Source organism: Jaculus jaculus, chromosome 3 (genome assembly GCF_020740685.1).
Source record: "Jaculus jaculus isolate mJacJac1 chromosome 3, mJacJac1.mat.Y.cur, whole genome shotgun sequence".
Classification (NCBI taxonomy): domain Eukaryota; kingdom Metazoa; phylum Chordata; class Mammalia; order Rodentia; family Dipodidae; genus Jaculus; species Jaculus jaculus.
Genome location: NC_059104.1, coordinates 148,984,138 through 149,004,983, shown reverse-complemented (window position 1 = coordinate 149,004,983; position 20,846 = coordinate 148,984,138). Strand labels below are relative to the sequence as shown.

At 48.2% G+C, this 20,846-nt stretch overlaps 1 protein-coding gene and 1 pseudogene across 1 annotated transcript in view; one reads left to right on the top strand and one right to left on the bottom strand.

Annotated features, from left to right (window-relative positions):
- Window positions 1-3,801, bottom strand: part of Znf710 (zinc finger protein 710) — a 66,785-nt gene extending 62,984 nt beyond the window's left edge. Inside the window, exon 1 of the mRNA XM_045145768.1 lies at window positions 3,751-3,801. The gene's annotated coding sequence lies outside the window, so the exon portion shown is untranslated. The remainder of the gene's footprint in view (window positions 1-3,750) is intronic.
- Window positions 3,802-17,144: 13,343 nt separating this feature from the next.
- On the top strand, window positions 17,145-17,235 carry LOC123459752 (annotated as a pseudogene).
- The last annotated feature ends 3,611 nt before the right edge of the window (window positions 17,236-20,846 follow it).

Sequence of the window (20,846 nt, the reverse complement as noted above, 5' to 3'; positions counted from 1 at the left end):
TTCTTTCCTTCTTCTTTTTTTAATATTGTTTATTTATTTATTTATTTGACAGAGAGAGAAGATATAGAGATAGAGAATGAGAATGGGTGTGCCAGGGCCTCCAGCCACTGCAAACAAACTCTAGACCCGTGTACCCCCTGGTGCATCTGGCTAACTTGGGTTCTGGGGAATTGAACCTGGGTTCTTTGGCTTTGCAGGCAAACACCTTAACCACTAAGCCATCTCTTCAGCCCTAATCCCAGTACTTTCGAGGCAGAAATAGGAAGATCGACTTGAGTTCAAGGCCAGTTTGAGACCAGAGAGTGAATTCCAGCTCAACCTAGGTTAGGGTAAGACCCTGCCTGGCGGGGGGTGGGGTGGGATGGGTGGAATGCAGGCTGGTGGGATGGCTTAGTCATTATGGCATTTGCCTGTGCAGCCAAAGGACTGTGTTAGCCAGATGCACAAGATGGTGCATGTGTCTGGAGTTCATTTACGATGGCTGAAGGTCCTGGCGTGCACATTATCTCACATATATATATATATATATATATATATATATATATATATATATACACACACACATACATACACACACACACACACATGCAAGCAGAAAGAGAAAATGAAAGAAGGAGGCGGGAGAATGAGCACACCAGGGCCTCTTGCCACTGCAAAAGAACTCCAGATACATGTGCCACTTTGTGCACCTGGCTTTACCTGGGCATTGGGGAATCAAACCCAGGCTGTCAGGCTTTGCAAACAAGTGCCCTTACCTTCTAAACCATTTCTCCAGACCCTCTATTAGGTCTCCTTCCAGCTTGGACGTGAAAGGAATGGATTACCTACCAATAACAGAGATTAATTATACAAACTAAGTGCCTACTTGAGGGATCTGAGGGTGACCAAGCCAAATGAGCACCTTGCACCAAGCACCAGGACAGGTGGGACGGTGGGTCTCTTCACCTGCCTCCTCTGAAATACGGTGGGTCCTTTCCTTTACTTGTCCAAAGACTCCCCTCTTGAAAGAAGTTATACTAGAGCCAGTTGTGGGGGACCCCAGCAGTTATAAGACTGAGGCAGGAGAATCACCAGTTCAACATTGGCCTAGGCTATATAGTGAGTTCCAGGGCAACCTGGGCCACATAGGGAGACCTTGTAATTAAAAAAAAAAAAAAAAAAAAAGCTTCTTTCTAAGCATATGCTTACTAGAAATATCTCTGGGCCACCAGGCAAATCTAAAATAGAAGTTGTACAAAATCTCTGGTGGTCCTATTACTCTCTATTACTCTCCCATGCCCCGAATCCAAAGCCATTCCTGATTTTGTCTCTTCTCTAGAAAGAGAGCCTAAATAAGTCTCCTGGGTAAAGGATATGCCTGGTTGGGATGGAAGTGACCTGAACACAGAAGAAATGGCTCACACCCCACAGGACCAAGACTCACCCCAGAACAGCTGGGAGAAAACAACCAACAGTCTCCCTCCCAGCTACTCCAGACACACGGGCACACACCAGGCAACCAGGTCAGAATGGAGGAAGAAAATGTAACCCAACTGCCCCCCCCCCCCCCCCCCCCCCCCCCCCCCCCCCCCGCGCTCAAAAGATAGTAGTTCTAAGCCGGGCGTGGTGGCGCACGCCTTTAATCCCAGCACTCGGGAGGCAGAGATAGGAGGACTGCCATGAGTTCAAGGCCACCCTGAGATGACAGAGTTAATTCCAGGTCAGCCTGGACCAGAGTGAGACCCTACCTCAAAAAACCAAAAAAAAAAAAAACAAAAAAAAAAGATAGTAGTTCTACCATGAAACCTTCATGCAAAAATGCCAGCTTGGCAAGTGACCGGAGCTAGATTGTAGGTGACCAGCTAGAGGTTGGGCTCCAAGGGCAGCAGGTTCCTGGCCCAGGGTTCCTTATGGGCTGGAGGGAAAGGGAGCAGAGCCCACAGGCAAAGCTCTATACAGAACATTCACTTTGGAACAAATGAGAAAGGGATGTTTATACTAGGTCTCAAATATCAAACCCAGGCAGGCCCATCAGCCTTGATAGGAATAAATATTTTTATATTTAAAGACAGTCTAGGACTACTCTCTCCTCTTTCCTGGTCATGTCCCCGGGATTCTCTGAGGGGCCCTGGTGAGAAGACTGTAATGATGCAGGAGAGACAGAGAGAGAGAGAAAGACCAGCCCTCTTGGCAGAAATGAACTGAGAGGACAGTGTCAAAGCTGGCTCGGTGGCTCAGAAAAGGAAGGGCACTGGGCTGGAAGGTCAAGGGGTGGGTGGGCCAAGAGGATGTCCCCTCACTGGTCCGCTAAGCCCGGAGAAAGAGCTCACAGTTTATCCAGGTGAAAACTCACTGCCTGGCCTTGCCGGAACCATCTCCAGAGTGTAGAGATACGTGAATGACCGGTTCAGATTAGTTAATATCCACACAAGAACCTCTCTGGCCTCTTAAATCTTTCCAAACTATAGTGCAGACTACAGAGAAGCAGTGGCAGGGACCATAAAAGTCATCTTAAAAGGCAAGTTGGAAAGAAGAAGGAAAAAAAAAAAAACCCGACACGCACTAGTTAGCAAGTCCGCAGCTGGGTTGGGGGGGCGATGGCACCCAGACTGGATCTGTGGGACCTGCGTGCCTGGGGAGGGGGGGACCGCCCGAAACATCCGCTCCCACCCGGTAGCTGAGGGGGGGGAAGGAAACGAGGGGGGGGGTCCCCGATCTGACGCCGGCGATCACGCCCCACAGTTCCGTCCAATTAGGAAAATGACCGCGAGCAGACAAGACAGAGGGGAGACGAAGAAGGGGCTTGAGCCACAAGAGGTTAAAAACTAGCTTTAGGGGACACCACTTCCTTCCGTCTACCACCGCCCCCCCCACCCCAATCCTCCAAAAGTCTGCGCACGCCTTCAACAGGTCCCGGCTCCGGACATCAGGCGGAATGGGATCCCGCGATGTCCGCCCCCCCACAACCCGGTTACCTTCCTTCGGGGACGCCCCGACACTCCTCCACCCACCCACCCACCCCGCACCCCGCGGCGGCGCGGTCAAGCCTCAGCACCCGGCCGGCCGGCGGGGACGCGCGGCCACCCCACCCGCTCGCGGAGTAAAGTTTGTGGGCAGCCGCAGGGGCGGGGCGGCGAGGGGTGAAAACTTTGAGTCCCGGGCCGGGTGCTGGGGTGGGGTGGGTGCGCTGGGTGGGAGAGCGCCCCGAGCGCCGGTACACCCACGTGCGGGCCCCAGATCGCCGCCGCCGCCGCCGGCTGCGCGGCCGCCCGGCCTCCCGCTCCGCCGCCGCGCTTTCCTTTCATTTTTGCTTCTCTCTCTCTCTCTCTCTCTCTCTCTCCCTCTCTCTCTCTCTCCCATTCGCGCGCTCCTCGCTCTCGCCCTCTTTCGCTCTCTCCCTCCCTCCTTTCCCTTCCCCCTTCTCTCCCTCCCTCCCCCCCTCCATCTCAGACGCCATCTCTCCCTCTTTCCCCGGCTCTCCCTCCCTCCCTCCCTCTCTCTCCCTCTCTCTCTCTCTCTCTCTCCCTCCAGCTCTCCGGCATAAGGGAATGTGGAAGTGAAAGGAAAAGACGACATGTTTGCAGCGCGGCGCGGGCCTGCGCGCCGCCGTCCCCGGGGAGAGGCGGGGGGCGGGTCGGCTACGGCCGCAGCGACCCACCCCCGCGCCCCCCGCTTCTTCCCCTCCCCGCTCGCCCGGGCCAACCCGTGGGGGTGGAGGGGGTGGGGGGTGAGCTGGCTGCGGGGGGCTCCGGGGCCGCACGGGACACTCACCCTGGGTCCGGGCGCGGCTCCTGCGCGGGGAGTCGGGGAGAGCGGGGTGGGTTGGGGGGGGGTGGCGGCGGCGGTGATCGCGGCGGGCCGGGCCGGGCCGGGTCGGGTCGGGGGGCCTCCGGGCTGCCCACCGCCCGGGCTGCTGCTGCGCGCCGCCTCCACGCGCGCCCGCCCTGCTCCGCCGCCCTCCCTCCGCTCCTCTCCTCTCTTTCTGTCTCCCCCTCTCCCTCTCTCCCCCCCTCCCTCTCTCTCTCTCTCTCTCTCTCTCCCTCCTGCTCTCTCGCGCTCGCTCGCGCTCTCTCCCTCCCTTGGAAGAAGGGAATGAGGCAGAGCTGACGTGAAGGGATGCAAAACAGCTCCTCCTAAGCCAGCTCGCAGAGGAAGAGAGAGACAGAAAAGCAGCCCTTTTATCTCTCTTTTGTTTTCTCACTTCCTTCCACCACCACCACCACCACCACCCCCCCAGCACCCCCCTCTTGTCGGCCCAAGTTTTCTTTTTCTCTTTCTACTGCAGAGAGGATTTTTCTTCCTTTCTTTCTGTTTCTCTCGCTTCAACTCTCCTACTCGAATTGAAAGCCCTGGAGGGTTCTCTCTCCTCCCCCCCTTCCCTCTTTTCTTCCTTCTTCCTCCTTTTCTTATTTCTCTAAAAGGGTTTTGTTTGCTGTGGGAGTTTCGTTTGAAAATCAAGTCACGCCTTTTTTTTTTCCTTCTTTTCTTCCTCTCCCTCTCTTTCTCTCTCTTTTTTCCCCTCCCCTCAGCAGAAAAGGGGAACAAAGATTAACCAGCGGGGAGGGGGGGAAGGGAGCGTCAGAACCTCGCTTGGAAATGGGGGGACCCGTCCCTGCTCTGCACAAAGGGGGCCCAGCCACCCCCCCACACACACCCGGGTGGCCTGGGGCGACCTTCCCCCCCACGCACCCCGCAAAAGGAGAGCCAGTGGCATGGGGGTGGGGGAGCCCCTGGGTGCCGGGTCCTTCCAAAGTGTGGGCCGGGGAACTGAGTCCGCACCCTCCACAGCCAGGGGTGGAAACTGAGGGGTGCTCTTTAAAGTGGACAGATGGGCTCCCTCCGAGCTCTGCAGTTAAGAGCCTTTACAACAAACAGCTGTTCCCAGAGCCCTGGACGGCCAGACTCGAGGGAGCCGCTGGGGTTCGAGCGCCTGGGCCCGGCCCCCTCGCGGATTGCCTCGGGCCTGGGCCCGGGTTTCGGGGCGCACGGCTGGGGTGGGGTGGGGAGGGGAATCCGAGGCGTGGCCGTTCGCTAAAGAGCAGGTCAGATCCCTTGCGGGGCTGTGGGGTTCGGCCCCTGCCAGGCCTCTGTCTTCCTAGACTCTGGGACAGACCGGCCAGTCACCCCGCCTCCCACCTCCCCGGGCCACTTCTCCACTCCTCCGACGCAGGGCGGGTACCCAGCCCGCGGACCGAGCCGGGCACTGTCGCCACCCAGGGTCAATTATTCATGGGGCGCCTGGGCGTGCTCCCAAGGCCGGCTCCGTCCTCGGCTTCTCCGGAGGAGTGAAGACAACACGGGGGGGAAAAGTTCCCAGAGCACAAAGTTGGTCACATTTCTTATTTTTCCCAAGTAAGTATTGAGCACCTGCTGGATGCCTGGCCCTTGGAGTGGGGCTGCGGCTGGGGGGAGAAACATGAGTTCTTGATGGGTTCCCCGAGAGTTTCTGTTTGAGGCAATGCTAGGGGAGCCGTAGCTCAGGACCAGGTCACCCAGCCAAAGGAAAGCCAAGATCCTTTCCCCTCCCTGCGCTCTTCCTTCCCCTTCCCTTCCTTCCTCCCGGCTGCATCTCCTTGGCTCCACCCCTTCTCATCAATTCCTCCCACACTTCCCCGCTCTCCCTGGCTTTTCACTGGAGGGTCCCTTCTCCCAGCGTGGAGCAGATGCTGAGCCCCATTGTCTCTCCCCCAGTGACTGCAGCCTCTAGGGGACAGGACCTGCCACTCCTTCCCCTCCCCTCCACACCCCCCCCCCAGCCCGGAGGCCTAGGCCTTTGCTGTTTAGAACCCCAAGGCCACTGCCCTTCGCCCCACCCTACACACCAGCTCCCGGTACCGTGAGCTATGACTCCAGTCACTCAGAACATGATTTATTTCTGACAAGGAGTGTGAAAACAGAAGCCGGAGAGTTTAGTTCAGGAGGAAGGACACCATGTTTCAACATCAGCACGTTGAGCCTCCAGTGACCCCAGAGCTGTCTCCCAGTACACCTTCTTCGTGAGAAATGCAGGAAGCCACAGTCTGTCATTACCTGCCTGTCTTGCTTAGCACACCCAAGCTGCATCTTCTAAAAACAAAATTCATTGAACAAATGCTGGTACACACTTTGTGCCAGCTACTGAGCTGGGTCCCAAGGACCTCAGTATCAGCAAGACCAGCTCCCGGCTCTGAGTTTGCAGACTGCTAGTTGAAAGGGGCAGAATACCACCGAGCCCAAGGTCACGTGCACACCTGTAACCCCAGCACTCAGGAGGCTGGGGAGATGGATTGCCACAAGCTAGAGGTCAGCCTGCCTGGGCTACATAGTGAAGACTAGACCAGATAGGGTCACATAGCCAAGAGCGGTCTCTAAAAATAAAAAAGCAAGGTGTGGTGGTACACACCTTTGATTCTAGCATTTGGGAGGTAGAGACCAAAGGATGTGAAATTCAAGCCCAGCCAGGTAGAGTGACACACGCCTTTAATCCCACCACTCAGGAGGACAGTTAAGAATTTGAGGCCAGGGCTGGAGAGATGGCTTAGCGGTTAGGCGCTTGCCTGTGAAGCCTAAGGACCGCGGTTCGAGGCTCGGTTCCCCAGGTCCCACGTTAGCCAGATGCACAAGGGGGCGCACGCGTCTGGAGTTCGTTTGCAGAGTCTGGAGGCCCTGGTGCGCCCATTCTCTCTCTCCCTCTATCTGTCTTTCCCTCTGTGTCTGTCGCTCTCAAATAAATAAATAAAAAATTTTTTAAAAAAAAGAATTTGAGGCCAGCCTGAACAAGTGGCAGTCTTTAATCCTAGCACTTGAGAGGCTGAGGTAAAGGATCACTTGTGAGTTCGAGGCCAGTCTGGGGCTACAGAGTGAGTTTAGGCCCACCTGGACTGAAAAAAAAAGGAAGAAGAAAGAAAAGAAATTCAAGGCCAGCCATGGCTACATGGCAAATTGGAGAAAGCTAGAAGGTAACAGGCCATCAGTGGCATATAGTCATGCCTAAACACTTCAGAGGGAGCTTGGACAAGAGTTGTTAGGGAAGGCTTCCTGGAGGAGGTTACACCTGGGCTGGTGCCAGTCAAATGAATGGGAGGAAACATCCTGTCGCCAGGGCAAGGGAGGACAAGACCTCAAATACTTGCATGGTTTCAGGGTGAAGATAGTGTGGGCACAAGTTGAGGACAGGAGGGTGTCAGGGAAATGTTAAGATGTTAGCCTCCTCCCCTTGCCGGCTTTATGAGCTTGAGTGAATAACTAAAATAATAAAAATATGGGTCCAGCCGGGCGTGGTGGCGCACGCCTTTAATCCTAGCACCCGGGAGGCAGAGGTAGGAGGATCGCCATGAGTTCGAGGCCACCCTGAGACTACCTAGTGAACTCCAGGTCAACCTGAGCTAGCGTGAGACCCTACCTCAAAAAACAAAACAAAACAAAAAAAGCCATCTCTCCAGCTTAATAAAATATTTTTAAGAAAGTTCAGGAGTTGGAGAGGTGGCTTAGCTATTAAGGCGCTTCCTGTGAAGTCTTAAGTATCAAGGTTGGATTCCCCAGGACCCACATAAACCAGATGTACAAGGCGGTACATGTGGCTGGAGTTCGTTTGCAGTGACTGGAGGCCCTGGCATGCCCATATTCATTCTCTCTCTCTCTCTCTCTCTCTCTCTCTCTCTCTCTCTCTCTCTCTCTCTATATATATATATATATATATATATATATATATATATATATATATATCTGCTTCTTTCTGTCTCTCAAACAAATAAATAAAAATAAAGTATCTTTTTAAAACTTCAGTGCCAAACCTGGTGAGGCTCATGCCTTTAATCCCAGCTGTTAGAAGGCTGAGGTAGAAGAATCACTGTGAGTTTGAGGACAGCCTGGGCTACAGAGTGAATTCCAGATTAGTCTGGGCTAGAATGAGACCCTGCCTGGGGCTAGAGATCAATGTCAACCTATACAGCTTAGTGAGAACCTGTCTCAGAAAGTTTTAATAAATAGGGCTAAAGATGGTTATAGCTCAGGGGTAAAGCACTTGCCTAGCATGAGTGAAGCCCGGGTTCCATCCACAGTAGCGCACACGTGCACATCCTGAAGAATGAAAACTTAAGTTTGAGTTCAGCTTGGGCTACATAGGACCATGTCTTAAAATATCAAAGACAGGGCTGGAGAGATGGCTTAGTGGTTAAGCGCTTGCCTGTGAAGCCTAAGGACCCGGGTTCGAGGCTCGATTCTCCAGGACCCACGTTAGCCAGATGCACAAGGGGGCGCACACATCTGGAGTTCATTTGCAGTGGCTGGAAACCCTGGCGCGCCCATTCTCTCTCTCTATCTATCTGCCTCTTTCTGTCTCTGTCACTCTCAAATAAATAAAAATGAACAAAAAAATTTTAAATATCAAAGACACCAGGCATGGTGGCACACACCTTTAACCCCAAACCTTTAACCCCAGCACTTGGGAGGCCAAAGTACAAGGGTTGCCATGAATTCAAGGCCAGCCTGAGACTAGATAGTGAATTCCAGGTCTGCGTGGGCTAGAGTGAGACCCTACCTCGAAAACCCAAAACTGAAAGACAGAGGCAGGGGAAAAGGGAGGGGTACAAAGATAGACCTATAGGTTGCAGAGAGTGTCTGTCCGTGAGGAAGTGGCAGGGAGGTGCCCTTATAACCTGGAAATGAAAAGATGGGTTGGAACCAGGGTGATTCACAGGCGCAAAGGTAATGAGTGGCTGAGGAGAACTCGTCTATCTGATCAAGATAGCCAGCCTGTCCTGTCACAGACACGACCAGAACTGGGTGACTGGTTATGAAGGCTTTGCCTGAGGAACAAATAGGAATCAGGAGGCTGGGCCTTGTCAGATCCAGAAAGGCTCCTAGGTGAGTGCTCTACCACTGAGCTGCATCGCCCGCCCACCCTGACCCCTTTATCTGGCCTTGAATTTGCAGCGCCACACCTAGCTTCCTACTTCTTTCATTTCCTTCTTTCCTTTCTTCTTTTTATTTTATTATTTTTTTGAGGTAGGGTCTTGTTCTAGCTCAGGCTGACCTGGAATTCACTATGTATTCTCAGGGAGGACTTGAACTCATGATGATCCTCCTACCTCTGCCTCCCGAGTGCTGGGATTAAAGGCGCGCCTGGCCCTGCTTCTTTCTTTACAACACAAATGTAAAACCAGCACTGGGGAGGTTTGCTCGGTGGTTAAAGACACTTGCTTACAAAGCCTGATGGCCTGCCTAGGTTCAATTCCCAAGCCACCCACATAAGCAGAAGCAAATGTGGCATAAGTGTCTGGTGTTTCTTTATCAGAACAAGAGGCCCGGGCGCACGCATGCACACACGCACACAAACAACTTTTTAAATAAATAATTTTTTTAAAATGTAATATCAGGGGATGGAGAGATGGCTTAGCACCTAAGGCGTTTGCCTGCAAAGCCAATTGATCCCAGTTCAAGTCTCCAGGACCCACGTAAGCCAGATGCACAAGTAGGCGCATGCGTCTGCAGTTTGTTTGCAGTGGCTAAATGCCCTGGCACGTCCATTCTCAATCTCTTTCTCTCTCACAAATAAATAAATAATATTTTAAAAAATTGAATAGCAATTAAGCAAAACTGAAAATCTCCACAGAGACATTTTGTTTGATATCTAACAATGGAGGGGTCTTTATATCCCCAAATTTACATGTAAATATATATAATAAAACTATAAAGAGTGGGCCCAGCCAGGTGTGGTGGCACACGCTTTTAATGCCAGCACTTCGGAGGCAGAGGTTGGAGGATCAATGTGAGTTCCAGGCCAGCCTGGGACTACAGAGAGATCCTACCTTGAAAAAAAACAATAAATAAAAAAATAAAGCTAGGTATGGTGATGCACGCCTTTAATCCCAGCACTTGGGAGGCAGAGGTAGGAGAATTGCCATGAGTTAAAGTCCATCCTGAGACTACATAGTGAATTCCAGGTCAGCCTGGGCTAGAGAGAGATCTTACCTCTAAAAACAAACAAACAAACAAAAAATAATAATTGGAAAAAATAGATAGAGCTGAGAGATGGTTTAGTGGTTAAGACACTTGCCTGCAAAGCCTAAGGACAGGACTCAGGTTCAATTTCCCAGCACCCATGTAAAGCCAGATGCACAAAGTAGTTCATGCGTTTGGAGTTCATTTGCAGTGGTTGGAGGCCCTGGCATACTCATTCTCTATCTGCCTCTTTCTCTCTCTCCCAAATAAATAAAAATATTTTTAGGGCTGGAGATATGGCTGAGTGGTTAAGGTCAGGATTATAATAAGCATGAGCCACCACACCCAGCTGGTAACACCTTATATGATGTCTCATCATCTTTTTTTGAGGCAGAGGTAGGAGGATCACCATGGGTTCGAGACCATCCTGAGACTCCATAGTGAATTCCAGGTCAGCCTGGGCTAGAGTGAGACCCTACCTCGAAAGAATAAAAAACAAAACAACAAAAAACACTTGATAACTTTAAAAGGTCACAAAATTTACAGTTTCCACTGTCTGTGCCTGTTTTACTTCTTTTCACCTTTTCTTTGGGGCCACTGTCTTTCAAGATGCTTCCAATTGTCTTTTCTGTCCTGTCTGTCTGTCTATCTATCTATCTATCAATCTATCTATCTATCATCTATAGCTCTCTCTCCCTCTTTTTTTTTTTCTTTTTTTTTATCTTTTTTTTTTTTTTCTTTATATCTCCCTCTTTTTTTAGACAGGGTCTCACATAGCCTGGGTTACACTCAAACTTGTTATGTAGCCAAAGCTGATCTTGACTTTCTGATGCTCTACCTTCACCTCCCAAGTGCTGAGTTCCCAGGCCTGCACCTCCCCTGGTTCACACTGTCTTCCTCTATTATACATTGTCTCTCCTTAAGAGCTGCCTGGGGCTGGAGAGATGGCTTAGCGGTTAAGCGCTTGCCTGTGAAGCCTAAGGACCCCGGTTTGAGGCTCGATTCCCCAGGACCCATGTTAGCCAGATGCACAAGGGGCCGCATGTGTCTGGTGTTCGTTTGCAGTGGCTGAAAACCCTGGCACGCCCATTCTCTCTGTCTCTCTATCTGCCTCTCTCTCTCTCTCACTCTCTCTCTCTGTCACTCTCAAATAAATAAATAAAAATGTACAACAAAAAAAATTTAACTTCAAAAAATATATAAGAGCTGCCTGGTCCGGTGCCTCCACCCCACCAACTTCTCTTTGTCTTTCTTTTCTTTTTTGTTTTCTTTTTGTTTTTCAAGGTAGGGTCTCACTCTAGTTCAGGCTGACCTATGTTGTCTCAGGGTGATCCTCCTACCCAAGTGCTGGGACTCCAACTTCTCATTTTAAAAAATATTTTATATATTTATTTGAGAGAGAGACAGAGACACAGAGAGTGAGAATGGGTGTGCCAGGACTTGCTGCTATTGCAAATGAACTCTAGACACATGTGCCACTTAGTACATCTGCTTTTACATGGGTATTGGGGAATTGAACCCGGATTATCACGCTTTGCAAGCAAGCACCTTTAGCGGCTGAGCCATCTCTCCAGCCCTCTTTCTCTTGTCAACTAGTAATGCTCATTTCTGGGAGTTGTTGGGAAGAATGAAAGCAGGAGTTAAAGGACACGAAACACATGATGCTGTGTTTTGTAAATTGTAAAGCCTGTTCAAATGTCAGGAGATCTCAGCAAGGGCCCAAGCTCAAGACATCACTATTTAGCCAAATACCCTGACTTATCCAAACCCAGGAGACACTAGAGAGAAAGAAATCAGCTGTTTTGATAGAGAGCAGGAAATGAAGTCCTCATCTGAACATTCCAGAAGCCGTGCAGCTGCCCCACCCCCAGCTGAAATTTCAAGGTAGGTGTGTTATTGTAAGATTAGCCCTCATTATATCCCTGAAGGAGGATGCATTCATACTGCAGGCCTTCTATAATGTGCACATCCACCTCTCAGAATCTGAAAGATCATATAAGCTGAGAAAAGGATGAAACAGAGCCCTCCAACTTTTTCCACTGATGCATTGACCTGAGCCATCTCTGCAGCCTGAGACACTGGTTTCACAATCACCTATTGGGACTGGAGAGATGATCGGTGGTTAAAGTGCCTCCCTGCAAAACCTAATGACCTCGGTTTGATTCCCCAGTACCCAAGTAAAGCCAGTTGCACAAAGTGGTGCATGCATTTGGATTTCGTTTGCCACCCTAGTGTGCCCATTCTCTGTCTCTCCTTATGTCTCTCTGCTTGCAAATAAATAAAATATATTTTTTAAAAAATCACTCTAGGGCTGGAGAGATGGCTTCGCGGTTAAGCGCTTGCCTGTGAAGCCTAAGGACCCCGGTTCGAGGCTCGGTTCCCCAGGTCCCACGTTAGCCAGATGCACAAGGGGGCGCACGCGTCCGGAGTTCGTTTGCAGAGGCTGGAGGCCCTGGCGCACCCATTCTCTCTCTCTCCCTCTGTCTGTCTTTCTCTCTGTGTCTGTCGCTCTCAAATAAATAAATAAATAATTTTAAAAAAAAAAACTATAAAAAATCACTCTAAACCGGGTGTGGTGGCACATGCCTTTAATCCCAGCGCTTGGGAGGCATATGTAGGAGGATTGTCATGAGTTCAAGGCCACCCTGAGACTCCATAGTGAATGCCAGGTCAGCCTGAGCTAGAGCGAGACTCTACCTGAGGCTGGAGAGCTGGGTCAGTGGATAAAGCACTTGCCGTGCACGCAGGCGTTCCTGAGTTCAGATCCTAGAAGCCACGCAAAGCAGGTGGTGGCATGCTACCATCTGTAACCCCAGTGCACCTACGGTGAGAAGGGAGATGAGGCAGGAGACACTTAGGGCCAGCTGGCCCGGTACACACAATTATGAGCAATAAAACATGAAACCCTGCCTTAAGTAAGGTGGAAGGTGAGAACAGACACATGTGAATGTGGCACACACACAAAACTAAGTCTTGCCCAGCATGGTGCCACATGCCTTTAATCTCATTAATCCCAGCATTTGGGAGGCCAAAGTAGGAAGATTGCCCCGGGGTGGGGGGGAGAATTCAAGGGGCTGAGAGATGGCTCAGTGGTTAAGGTGCTTGTCATCAGAGCATAAACCAGATTCAGTTCCCCAATACCCATATAAAGCCAGATGCACAGAGTGGTGCATGCATCTAGAGTTCATATGCAGTGGCTGGAGGCCCTGGCACACCCATCACACCCATTCTCGGTGTCTTCTATCTTTCTGCTTCTAAATAAATTTAAAAAAAAAAAATTCAAGGTCATCCTCAGCTATATTGTGATTTCTAGGCCAGCTTGGGCTCCATAAGACCCTGTCTCAGAACACACACACATATACAAAGAAAATAAAAGTTCACCATAGAAACATGGGCTAGTGGCCATAAGCAGATAATTCTCCAACACATAAACAATAAGTGTGACAGTGATAACACTTGTAATTGGAGGACAAAGTGAATACAAAACTTTGAAAATAATTTGACATTCTGAATAAACAAAAGTTTAAAATAATCTATCTTTATAAAAAATTATTTATTTACATGTGTGTGAGGGTGTGTGTGCATGCCAAGGTCTCTTGCCACTACAAACTAGTGCCATAAACATGGACCATTTTTTTTTCAATACTTACTTATTTATTTATTTATTTACTTATTTATTTATTTATTATTTACTTATTTATTTGAGAGAGACAGAGAGAGAGAGAGAGAGAGAGATTGGGTGCGCAAACAAATTCCAGATGCATGCACCACCTTGTGCATCTGGCTTACATGGATACTGGGGAATGAACCTGGGTCCTTAGGCTTTGTAGGCAAGTGCCTTAACTGCTAAGCCATCTCTCCAGCTCCATGAACCACTTTTGTGTCTGTTTCTACATGGGTACTGGGGAACCAAAGCCGAGACCGGCAGGCTTTTCAAACAAGCACCTTTAACACTGAGCCATCTCCTCTGCCCCAAATATACCTTTAAAAATGTGTGTGTGTGTGTGTGTGTGTGTGTGTGCATGCATGTGTGTAGTAGCTGGTCTTTGTGGTCCACACCTTTAATCCCAGCTAAAGTAGAAGGATCATCATGAGTTGGAGGCCAACCTAAGCTACAGAGGTCTGGGTTAGCCTGGCCTACAGTGAGACTCTGCTTAAAATACTAAAATTAGGAGCTGGGCATGGCAGCGCACACCTTTAATCCGAGCACTCGGGAGGCAGAGGTAGGAGGATCGCCAAGAGGTCAAGGCTACCCTGAGACTGCATAGTGAAATTCAGGTTAGCCTGAGCTAGGGTGAGACCTTACCTCAAAAAACAAACAAGCACAGGGATGGGATACCTCCAGTGAGTTGTTGGCCAGGGAGGTCCCTGATGCCCCCAGAACATTATAGGCCATTGCCAAGGCCCTTGGTTTCCCACCAGGAATATATGGTAAGACCCTATTGCTGAAGACTTCACATACTTGGGCTGCAAGGCCACTGAGAAATCCTGCTGGAACTGAGCTGATAACCTCCTCCATGTAGACCAGCTGACAGAAAGTTGGAAGCCATTCTACATGTAGTTCAATGGGAGAAAGAGATACCACCAGTGAAGATACTCAACAGTGGATACTGCAAGTCTTATAATTGGCCAGCCAGCCCAAATGAGCCAACGGGTACAATAGTGGCACGTCTGTCATGGTGGAAACCAACTGCCCTCCAATTGGACTGGAGACCCGCTCCATGGGGGGAAACACATCCCTGATACTGAAAACTTAAAACAGGGGTAGTCATGAGCCCTAGAGGTGTAACATCTGCTGATGTCTGGAAAAATGTATATACTATGTTTATCAAACTGCCCAGTAAGCACTTCTCTTAATATTTATACCCTTATATTAATGCTACTCTCACTTTGGGTAGAGAATCTTCTCTTTTCAGATGGCAGTGACCTCAGAAGGTATCATAGTGCTGGAAAGAAGTGACTGGAGTACTGAGTAACATCTTAATCACCCCTTCCAAGGCTCAGGGTCTAATGCAGAAAGAATGTAAGAGCCAAAGGAAGGGTAGGACTCCATACAACATGCTCCCTCCAGACATAAAATGGCCTGGATATCCATGACCTCATAGTGCCTGACACTACCTACACAAGACCATCATAAGAGGAGGAAAAGACCATGACATCAAAATAAAAGAGAGACTGATTGAGATGGGGAGGGGATATGATGGAGAGTGGAATTTCAAAGGGGAAAGTAGGGGGGGGGGCAGGGAGGGTATTACCATGGGATACTTTTTTTTGGTTTTTCGAGGTAGGGTTTCACTCTAGCCCAGGCTGACCTGGAATTCACTATGGAGTCTCAGGGTGGCCTCAAACTCATGGCAATCCTCCTACCTCTGCCTCCTGAGTGCTGGGATTAAAGGCGTGTACCACCATGCCCGGCAACCATGGGATAACTTTTTATAATCATGGAAAATGTTAATAAAAATTGAGAAAAAAAAAGCAAACAAAACCCTAAAATTAGGAATCAGGCATGGTGGCACACATCTTTAATCCCAGCAATTGGGAGGCAAAAATAGTAGGATCACCATGAGTTTGAGGCTACCCTGAGAGTACATAGTGAATTCTAGATTAGCCTGGGCTAGAGACCTAACTTGAAAAAAAAAAAAAAAAAAAAAAGCTAAAACTAAAATTAAGGGCTGGAGAGATGGCTCAGCAATTAATGCACTTGTCTACAAAGCCTAATGACCTGGGCTCAATTGTGTCTCTTGTTTTTATATTTAAGAGAGAAAGAGGCAGGTAGAGATAGATAGATGACAGATATAGATAAACAGATAGACAGACCAGGGCTTCTATCCACTACAAAAAAACTCCAGAACTGCATCTGCCTTACGTGGGTACTGGAGAATTGAACCTGGGTCTGTAGGCTTTGCAGGCAAATGCCTTAACCACTAAGCAATCTCTCTAGCATTCCTCCCTCCCCACGCTCCACCCCCGCCCTCATTCTCTTTCCCTCCCTCTCTCCTTGGAAATAAGTAAATAAACAGAACTAAAATTAGCCTGGCATGGTGGCACATGCCTTTAATCCCAGCACTTGGGAGAGATAGGAGGATCACTGTGAGTTTGAGGCCAGCCTGAGGCTACATAGTGAATTCCAGGTCAGCCTGGGCTAGAGTGAGACCCTATCTCAAGACAACAATAAAAAAAAAACACTAAAATTAAAGCTTAAAATTACACAGCATTGTGTGTATGTGTTTGTGTGTGAGTGTGGGCACACGGGTACCACTGTGAATGTGCCCTTGCCTTCCACTCCTTTTTGAGGCTGGGTTTCTTGTTCGCTGCTGTGGACGTCAGGCTCGCTGGCTCATGAGTGTCCAAGGAGTCTCTTGACTGCACCTCTCATATTACTATAGACGTGAGCTCCTGTGTTCAGCTTTAAGTGGGTTCTGGGGATCTGAGTTTAAGTCCTCATGCTTGCATAGCAGGTGCCTCTATCCACTGAGCCATCTCCCCACCCAGTTTCTCCTTTTTGATCCAGAAAATGTAGTTCTAGAATTTTAATTTATTAGTTATATTAATTTGTACTGGGGATTAAACACAGGGCCTTGCACATTGACAAATGCCCTGTCATTGGGCTAGATCCCAGCCGCCTTTTTTTTTTTTTTTTTTTTTCAAAGTAGGATCTTACTCTAGCCCAAGCTGCTAAACTGACCTGGAATTCACTATGTAGTCTCAGGGTGTCCTCAAAGTCATGGAGATTCCCCCTACCTCTGCCTCCTGGGTGCTAGGATTAAAGGCGTATGCCACCATGTCTGGCTCCCAGCCATCGTTTTGCTTTTTGAGATAATGTCACAATAAGTTGCCTGAGCTGAACTCAACCTATACCCTAGTAGATCTCATACTTGCCATTAATCCTCCTGCCTCAGCATCCCTAGTACCTTGGGATTATATATCTGTACCACCAGGCCTGGCTTGTTCTAGAAATCTGAGAAAAGTGATCAATCAGTATTTTTGAACAATGATGTGTGGTAAAGACATTTATCAAAGTATTGTCTATAGGGCTGGGGACATAACTCAGTTGGCTGAGGGCCTGCCTAGCATACAAAAAGACCTGTATTCATTTCCTAGCACTGCATAAAACTGGGCGTGGACGCGCACATGACTATAATCTCTGCACTAGGAAGCTGCATGAAGGAGGATCAGATGTGAGTCTCCTGCCTGGGCTACAGGAAACCCTATCTCAGGGAAAAAAAGAAAAAAAAAAAAAATGCTTGCTTTGGCAGTACATAAACTAAATTGAAATGACTAGCATGACCCCTGTGCAAGGATGTCACACAAATTCTTGGAGCATTCCATATTTTTAAAATGTATTGTGTTGGCAAAAATAAAAAAAAAAAATTAAAAAGGCTGGGACAGCCTGACGTGGTGGTGCATGCCTTTAATCCCAGCACTTGGGAAGCAGAGGTAGGAGGAGTTTGAGGCCACCCAGAGAGTACATACTGAATTCCAGACCCTCCCTCAGAAAAACAAAAACAGGAAAAAAAAAAAATGCTAGGACTGGTTAAAGTCTTGTTTGTAAAGCCTGCTGGCCCAGGTTCAATTCCCAATACCCATGTACAGCCAGATGCACAAAGTGGTGTATGCATCTGGGTTTATTTGCAGCAGCAAGAGGTCCTGGTGTGCTCACTCTCATTCTCATTCTCTCTCTCTCTTCAAATAAATACATTTTTAAAATGGAAAAAAAGCCAGGCATGGTGGTGCATGCCTTTAGTTCTAGCACTGGGGACACTGAGGTAGAAGGATTGCTGGTAGTTTGAAGCCAGCTTGGAACAGCAAAGTGAGTTCCAGGGCAACATGGACTAGAGTGAGACTCTGCTTCAAAACAACAGGGCTGGAGAGATGGCTTAGTGGTTAAGGCAGTTAAAGACACTTGTCAACAAAGCCAAAGGACCCAGGTTCGAATCCCCAGTACCCAATAAAACCCGATGCACAAGTTTGGTTTGCAGTGGTTAGACGCGCTAGTGTGTCCATAAGGAAAGGGAAGGAAAGAAATAGCCTTAATATACAACAACGAGGTACAGAAGTTATGGCATGTACATATGATATAAGACTATGTTTATAAGCTGGGTGTGGAGGTGCATGCCTTTAATCTCTGCCCTCAGGAGGAAAAGGTAGGAGAATCACTGTAAGTATGAGGCTAGCCTGGGACTACATAGTGAATTCCAGATCAGCCCAGGCTAGAGTGAGACCCTACCCTGAAAAAACAAAACAAAAACAATAAAAACACAAACTTTTTTTTTTTTTTTGGTTTTTCAAGGTAGGGTCTTGCTCTAGACCAGGCTGACCTGGAATTCACTATGTAGTCTCAGGGTGGCTTTGAACTCACAGTGATCTACCTACCTCTGCCTCCCGAGTGCTGGGATTAAAGGTGTACATCCAGCCAAAGTTTTTTTTTTTTTTTAATTTTTTTGTTTATTTTTGTTTATTTATTTGAGAGTGACAGAGAAAGAGGCAGAGAGAGAGAGAGAGAGAGAGAGAGAGGGGAAAAACGGGCAAGCCAGGGCCTCCAGCCACTGCAAACAAACTCCAGACTGTGCGCTCCCTTGTGCATCTGGCTAACGTGGGTCCTGGGGAATCGAGCCTCGAACCGGGGTCCTTAGGCTTCACAGGCAAGCGCTTCACCACTAAGCTATCTCTCCAGCCCCAAACTTTTTTTTTAATATGTTTGTTTTTGACCAAGTGGGGCAGATATACCAAGTCTTCTTGCCACTGTAAACAAACTCCAGACCCACATGCCACTTTGTGCATTTGGCTTTACATGTTGCCTAGGGAGTCAAACCCAGTCTGTTGGGCTTTTGTTTCTAAATTAATTATTAAAATTTTTTTTCTTCATTTTAATTTATTTATTTGAGAGTGACAGAGAGAGACAGAGAAAGAGGCAGATAGGGAGAGAGAGAATGGGCGCGCCTGGGCTTCCAGCCACTGCAAACGAACTCCAGACGCGTGTGCCCCTTGTGCACCTGGCATTTAACGTGGGCCCTGGAGAATCAAGCCTCGAACTGGGGTCCTTAGGCTTCATAGGCTAGTGCTTAACTGCTAAGCCATCTCTCCAGCACCCTAAATTAATTATTTTTATTTGAGACAGAGAGAGGGAGAGAAAGAGTGAGAAAATGGTCACGCCAAGGACTCGAGCCACTGCAAACAAACGCCAGGTCTATGCTCCACCTTGTGCATCTGGCTTATGTGGGACCTGGAGAACTGAACCTGGGTCCTTAGGCTTCACAGGGAATCACCTTAACTGTTAAGGCATCTCTCCAGGCCCTCTGTCAGGCTTTAATGAAAGCCTGTTTAACCACTGAGCCATCTTCCCAGTCTAAGCTTTCTGTTTTGAGACAGGTTCTCATATTAACTCAGGCTAATATGAACTCAATTTGTTGCCAAGGATGGCCTTGAACGTCTCATACTCCTACCTCTACCTCCAGAGTGCTGGAATCTATAGGCGTGTTCCACCAAGCTGGGTTTATGCAGTGCTGGGATCACACCTAGGCTTTGAGCATTGGAGGGCAAGCACTACCTCAACTAAGCTACATCCCCAACCCTCAAATTCATGATCTATTTTTCTTTCCTCAGTGCTGGGGATTGAACCCAGGGCCATAGGCAAGGTAGGCAATTATTGCAACACTGAATTACACCCCATAAAAGTCATTTTTTTTTTTTTTATTTGAGGTAGGTCTACCTCTAGCCCAGGCTGCCCTGGAATTCACTTTGTAGCCTCAGGGTGGCCTTGAACTCATGTAACTCCTCTTAACTCTGCCTTCCAAGTGCTGGGATTAAAGGCATGCTCCACCATGCCCAGACAAAAATAAAAATTTTGAAAAATATTTAACAATGGTATTATTAGTAATATGCTGAGTAAGATACAAAATTACACATGGATCAGAATTGCGATTTTGGGGCTGGAGAAATGGTTTAGAGGTTAAGGCACTTGCCTGCAAAACCTAAGGACTCATGGGCTGGAGAGATGGCTTAGAGGTAAAGGCTCTTGCCTGTGAAGCCTAAGGACCCAGGTTTGATTCCCCAGGACTCATGTAAGCCAGATGCACCAGGTGGTACATGTGTCTGGAATGCATTTGCAATGACTAGAGGCCCCGGTGCACCCATTTTCTCTGTCTCTATCTGCCTCTCTCTTTCTCAAAAAATAAAATAAAATAAATAAATAAATAAATAATATTTAAAAAAAATCTAAGGACTAGGTTCAATTCCCTAAGACCCACATAAGCCAGATACACATGGTGACACATGCATCTGGAATTCATTGGCAGTGGCTGGAGGCACTGGTGTGCCCATTCTCTTCCTCTCTCTCTCTCTCTCTCTGCCTCTTTCTCTCTCAAGTAAATAAAAATAAAATATTTAAAAAACAATTTCAATTTTGTCAATTTTTGTGTATATATGTCTCTTATCCAGAAAAATACATATGTAATACCTGGAAAATGACTGTATAAGTAATATATGAATCTTGGTAAGTTCAAACGTGTATACCATGTATGTTATATCACCACAGTCAAGGTGATTAATATCCATCACCCAGAAATTTCCTTGTGTTCTAGTACTCTTTTGTTTTGTTTTGCTTATGTGGTATGAATACTTACATTATTTAAAAATAATGAATAATTTCTTTTCACTTGTTTCCCAGTCAATGATGAAAACAAACAAACAAACAAACAAACAAACATGCCAAGCCTTCAAGAAGCTTCCAGTCCATAGAAGAAATGGCCAGGCAAACAGGGCTTATGCTGAGGAATGCAATTATTTCTCTTCCCCTTGGAAATGTTCGCAGAACTGGGCAGAAAGAGGAACCAGCCTTTTGGTGACTGCTTTGGGCTCTGAGTTGAATAGAGTATCTATTGTGAAAGTGTATTGTGCAAAAAGAGAAAAGAGCTTTTTGTGAAGGGAGATAAAGAGGTTGTGGGGTG